This window comes from Podarcis pityusensis (genome assembly GCF_964106645.2).
Source record: "Podarcis pityusensis genome assembly, chromosome: 6".
Classification (NCBI taxonomy): Eukaryota; Metazoa; Chordata; class Lepidosauria; order Squamata; family Lacertidae; genus Podarcis; species Podarcis pityusensis.
In genome coordinates this window covers 2,034,274-2,040,751 of record NC_138030.1, presented here as the reverse complement: position 1 = coordinate 2,040,751, position 6,478 = coordinate 2,034,274, and positions in this window count along the sequence as shown.

Below are 6,478 nucleotides of genomic sequence, written 5' to 3'. Positions count from 1 at the left end.
CTTGTGGGGTGCCTCATGGTTCCGTCTTCTCCCCCATGCTTTTCAACATCTACATGCAGCCGATGGGCTGAGGTCTAGTGCCGAGGGCCTTCTGGCAGTTCCCTCACTGCGAGAAGCCAAGTTACAGGGAACCAGGCAGAGGGCCTTCTCGGTGGTGGCACCCGCCCTGTGGAACGCCCTCCCACCAGATGTCAAAGAGAAGAAGAACTACCAGACTTTTAGAAGACATCTGAAGGCAGCCCTGTTTAGGGAAGCTTTTAATGTTTAACAGACCACTGTATTTTAATACTCTGTTGGAAGCTGCCCAGAGTGGCTGGGGAAACCCAGCCAGATGGGCAGGGTATAAATAATAAATTCTATTCTATTCTATTCTATTCTATTCTATTCTATTCTATTCTATTCTAACACCACATCAAATCAACAATAAACTAAAAACAGCTTAAAACATACCCCCACATCCTGGGTGGCTTTCTGTGATCAGGAGGAGTTTTTGCGGACAGTGAGCTAGGACTACAATCCAAATTTGCCCCGCTCCTTCCCATTCTGCTGTTGAGCCGGCCCTTAGCTGGTGCCCTTGAAGGCTTCCTCTCTCTGAAAAGGTCTTTGCATACGTTTCGCCAGAAAACTCTCACGGCATAACGCAGAGAACTATCTCGTTGCTTCTTTGTCATGGAGAAGCCTTCTTTGAAAATTATGCAACTACTTTTTCAGTGGAGGAACGTACGAGAGACAACTTCTGCAACTCATTCGGGCAGTTACGGTTACTGTCACAGTTCTTTTGTTTCCTTTGACTGATTTGCGCAGCTGTATTCTTGAAAATTAATAAAGACATATATATATATATATATATATATATATATATATATATATATGAAGGACTCAGAAGAATGATGTTGAAAAGTTTTTTGCCCTTGGAAATATAGGAAAGCAGTGCCTAAAAAATCCAGAGGAACCATCCTTAAACCTTCTCACCAGTATATTTATTATTATTATTTATTATTTATTTTTTAAAAAATTGTATACCATCCTTCATCCTAAGATACAGGGCTGTTCACAACATAAAAATACAAAACGAGAACACAAAATACATAAGAAAGCAAAGACAAAGACCAACTAATGACTCTTCTAGGGCGCAAGGCCAGGCTCAAGGGAGCAGAGGTGGACTCTTGGCTCTTTCTCCAGTTATTGCTCATTTATTTGGTTTTCAGTTGCTGCCTGCCTTCTCCCCTTTCACACCATTACCATGAACCCTCCCCATATTTTTTATTGTTTTAGGGCAAAATAAAGTCAAGATACATATAGAGCCAGTAAATAACTCATCCTTTTTCTGACATTGTGCGTAAGCTACAGAGGAATAGAAATTGCTCCACCTGATAGTTGTTGTTGTTGCTGTTTAGTCGTGTCCGACTCTTTGTGACCCCCTGGACCAGAGCACGCCAGGCACTCCTGTCTTCCACTGCCTCCCGCAGTTTGGTCAAACTCATGTTCGTAGCTTCGAGAACACTGTCCAACCATCTCTCCTCTGTTGTCCCCTTCTCCTTGTGCCCTCCATCTTTCCCAGCATCAGGGTCTTTTCCAGGGAGTCTTCTCTTCTCCTGAGGTGGCCAAAGTCTTGGAGCCTCAGCTTCAGGATCTGTCCTTCCAATGAGCACTCAGGGCTGATTTCCTTCAGAATGGAGAGGTTTGATCTTCTCACAGTCCATGGGACTCTCAAAAGTCTCCTCCAGCACTAGAATTCAAAAGCACTTACATAACTAGCAAGACCTTTTTCCAGCTCTGTGGAGCACCTTGAACCTGTGGACCTGGAAGCAGGCACTGTGACCCTTGGCACCGTGGTGGTAGCTCACACGTGGAGGGAGATGCCAGCCTTTTCTCTAATGCCCTGCGGCACCACCAAGATGGATGGCCAGAGGACGGTATTTCAGCTGCAAGAAACCTGATAGTATTATCGCTTATTTATGGTCATCAAGGAGCAACACGACCCCTCTACAAACCCTCACTCAGTGGAGATAATAGTAAGGGTTTCACCCCCACAAATAACATAAATGTAAAAAGGAAACCAGGTGTCACCAAAATCATGCTTCCTGCCTGCACCCCTCACAAGCCACCTACATTCTTGCAAGGCGCTCAGACAGGGCTGTGTCTCATATATATGTTTATTCGGGTATAAAAGGATCATTCAGAGTTGGATTTCCTCGGCTATGCAATTATGGGTCCAGCGGCTGTAAGGAGAAAATGAACTAATCCTTTGCAGTTAAGCGTAGTTGTCAGAGCTGCTTCCAGATCCTAGCTCACAGAGGATCACGCTAGCCAGCGATCATTAAACAAAAGTCTTTATTGAGTTACAGTTTCCATTCTCAAGCTGCTGCGTGCAACTCTACGTCTCATGGTTAGATCGGCGAAGCTCCATCTGAGTCTCCGCCCCCTGTACACCAGTTTAAGATTCTAGCCTTACTCCACCTCTTCCGTCTCTCCTTTCTCCTCTGGGTCCTGCTACCCCCCGGGGTCCCTTCCTTCCTGGATTCTTCTGACGCTGACGTTGACCCCCCTGACTCCTCCCCGTCTTTTCGGCGGGCTTTGGGACCTGGCTCCCTATCCGGGCTGCCAACTGCACCGCCCTCCTGTACATTTGAACTTGGCGCGCGCGCCCAGCCTTCAACCTTCCTCTCGACCGTTTCCTCGCTCCCCGATGGAGGCGTGGCCAATCCTGACTCATGTCCTCCCACTGGCAGTGCGCCGCCTGATCCCGATGCCTGGGACTCCTCCCCCCTACTGCACTCTGGTGTGGACGCTGGTCCTGATTTCCAACTGCTTCTCTCTGAGTCCCCTCTGGCCCCTTCTTCCTGGGGTGTCCCCCTCGGCACCCCCCTTGCTCTGACCATGGGAGCCCCTTTCTGTGAATCTTCCGATTCGCTGGAAAGACTCAGAGACCTCGGACCGCTGTCATCGCTAACATTACCTTCGGACTCCTCCCCCTCGCTCTCTATTTCCTCCCTTTCCTGTGCCTCTGCTCCTGAACCCCTGACAGTAGTGTTCGTAATAATAGCAATAATCTTTATTATTTCTACCTCAGCCATCTGTCTGGGTTGCCCCTGCCTCTCTGGGCAGCTTCCAACACGTATAAAAACATAAGAAAACATCAAACATTAAAAACCTCCCCACATAGGGCTGCCTTCAGATTTAGAAGATATCTGAAGGCAGCCCTATGTGGGGAGGTTTTAGAAAAGGTTTTAGAAAAGTTGCGTAGCTCTTTATTTCCTTGACATCTGACGGGAGGGTGTTCCACAGGGAGGGTGACACCACCAAGAAGGCCCTGTAACATCACTTCTCGCAGTGAGGGAACCAGCAGAAGACTCTGGGAGGGTCCAGGCTGAATGATGGGGGTGGAGATGCTCTTTCAGGTATACAGGGCCAAGGCCATTTAGGGTTTTAAAAGTCAACACCAACTCTTTGAATTGTGCTCAGAAACATACTGGGAGCCAATGTAGATCCTTTAGGACCAGTGTTATGTGGTCCCAATGCTGTGGATCTTTTTCAGCCCAGCTCCTTCGCACAGAGTTTCCCCTTTGCGAAGCCTTTGCCCAGGCCTCTGTCTCTTCAAAGTGGCTTTTCCAAACAGGAGCTGCTTCCCAGGAAGACCGTGGAAAGGTCACCACCGGGGAGAGACAGGACATTCCGCTTTTGCAACCAGGCGTCATCGCCTCCATCATCACACACGCCATGCCAGAGCTTGTAAGCAACCCGGTGACCTTTATCGCAGGACTGCTGACAGTGGCCTCCCCCTTCTTACGTGGATCTGGCTCCAATCCTGATGGGGATCAAAGGCCTAGATAACATGATACGGCCCTTGTCAGCAAACCATTGTGCGCCTCTCTCTCTCTCTCCTCCTCTGGCATCGAAACTCATGGAGCTTGCAACGTCTCAGCTGGGACAATGGCCGCCTTAATAAGCTCCTTGTCACCTGAGCAGAACCTTGTGGCAGCAGCAGCAGCAAGGCTTGTTTGCCCGGAAGATCAGCTGTTCCTCTGAGCCTGAAAGTGATTGGGTACAAGCCAACGCTTTTGCGTATCAGCCCTGCTGCCCACCAGAAGCAGAACAAGGCCCTGCCGTTTCTGGGGTATAGGGACTGGGAAAGAGTAACCCTAAAGGGGAGCCGGAGAAAGGATTGAATGAATAAATGATTGATCCCCTTTCTATACTGCCCTTCCTCCCGTCAGAGTGCAGAGTGACGAACCACAGAGAAATGCAATCTAAAAATCGCATTTCTAAAATGAAAAATGCAAAGCAATGCCGGCTGCTGAAATTCCAGTAAACATGTGAAACATCTTTTTTTAAAATTTTTTGAATCTTATATTTTATTAGAAAATAATTTTATTTACAAACAAACACATAGACATGAAACAAATTTCATATTACCCTAACACCCTAAATTACAGACATTAAAACACCCTTGTGACTTCCCTCCACCGTCCCTCACCCTCCTAAATATTATATTATAATATTTCACGTTGCAATTTTTATCTAAATTTATAGTTCTTAACTCTTTTAACTATTTTTTTTTAAACCAGCTTTACAAACATTAATCCAAACATATCAACATGCTAGTTTTTGAGCAGTACTTACTTGGACATATAATCTTCAAACCATTTCCATTGTATTTTTATTTTCTGGTTTGATTGGTACCTTAATCCTGCAGTTAATCTTGCTGATTCTATAAATTCAATTAGTTTATTCATCCAGTCATCCTTTGTGGGTATATTTCCCTTTCCAGTTTTGTGCAAGGAGTAGAATAATAATTTCCCATCTTTACTCATTATACTCAGTAAATATGCCTCTAGTTTTTTCTCTAAAAAAAACTAGAGAAAAAACATGTGAAACATCTATGTATTTATATATATATATCCATATTGCAGAGTTGGAAGGGACCATGGGGATCATTTAGTCCAACCCCTTGCAGTGCAGGAATCTTTTGCGCAACATGGGACTCGAACCCACAACCTTAAGAGTCTCATGCTCTACTGACTGAGCTATCCCAGTATGTGTGTATCTATAACTTCTTTTAAAAAGGGCCTTCCCTCTTAGAACTCAGGATAGTTCAGTCAGAAGAGCACGAGACTCTTAATCTTAGGGTTGTGGGTTCGAAACCCATATTGCTCAAAAGATTGCTGGGGTTTGGGCTAGATGAGCCTCGGGAGGACCCATTTCAGCTCTATCATTCCACAGGCCTTCAAACTGTCCCAGGGCAAGAAAAGAACAGCTCCCTAGTTTGTGTCGTTTGCTTGGCAGATGCAAAACTTTGAGCAGGGCACCGACCCACCTGCCCCCAAATTTCTATCTGAGGATGTGTCAGTGATGCACCCAGCCAGGTTCCCAAGGGCTCTGCGATGCCCAAGAGAAGGCCAGTGCCAGCCCTTCTGCATGAGGAAAAGGTAAAGGGACCCCTGACCATTAGGTCCAGTCACGGCCGATTCTGGTGTTGCGGCACTCATCTCGTTTTATTGGCCGAGGGAGCCGGCGTACAGCTTCCGGCTCATGTGGCCAGCATGACTAAGCCGCTTCTGGCGAACCAGAGCAGCGCACGGAAACGCCGTTTACCTTCCCGCCAGAGCGGTACCTATTTATCTACTTGCACTTTGATGTGCTTTCAAACTGCTAGGTTGGCAGGAGCTGGGACCGAGCAACAGGAGCTCAGCCCATTGCAGGGATTCAAACCGCCGACCTTCTGATCAGCAAGTCCTAGGCTCTGTGGTCTAACCCACAGCGCCACCCGTGTCCCATTTCTGCATGAGGCTGCGTGGCAAAAGGGGAGGAAGCAAAGTGAGAGCTCCAAGGGGAAGGAACTGTGTGCCAGGAGGAGAAGGAGGCAGGGTTGGCCAGCCTGAAAATTTGGGTTTCTCTCCATTTCTTGGCTTTCTAAATTCATAAATGTAGGTTGTCTGCCGAAGGGCAGGGATCGTCTTATTACTTATTTTTGTCAGTTGCTCTGAGAGCCTTCTTTGGCTCAGCAAAGAGACAGAATTGCAGTAGCTCAGTGAGCCCAGTCCTGTTCCAAGCAGAGTGACTTCCACCAACAGACCTGCCTCTGGAGTTGCCCCCTGCTCCTTTTACTGGCCCTGATTTTCCTGGAATGCAGAAAAAAGAGAGGCGAAGATTCATCTCCCCACCAGGAAAAGCTTCTGTTTAGTTTCTGCATGGCTGGTTGCTCTCAAAGGTGCAGGGGCAGAGCTCCCTTCAAAAGGTTAAGAGGTGTGAGCAATAAAGCAGATTGATTGAGAGGCATGTTATGTTTCCACATTTTTGAATGACAATGCAAATGGTGATTTTTTTTTTATTTCAGTCTGTCCACTGTACTATAGAGGGTCCCCGTCTCCCTCGCCGTTGCCCCTTTCTTCCTTCACTTGTCATTTTTCACTTCACTCGATTTCTTTTTTCCTGGACAAGCGAGGTTGTTTGACAAACCCATAGGACGCACCTGACC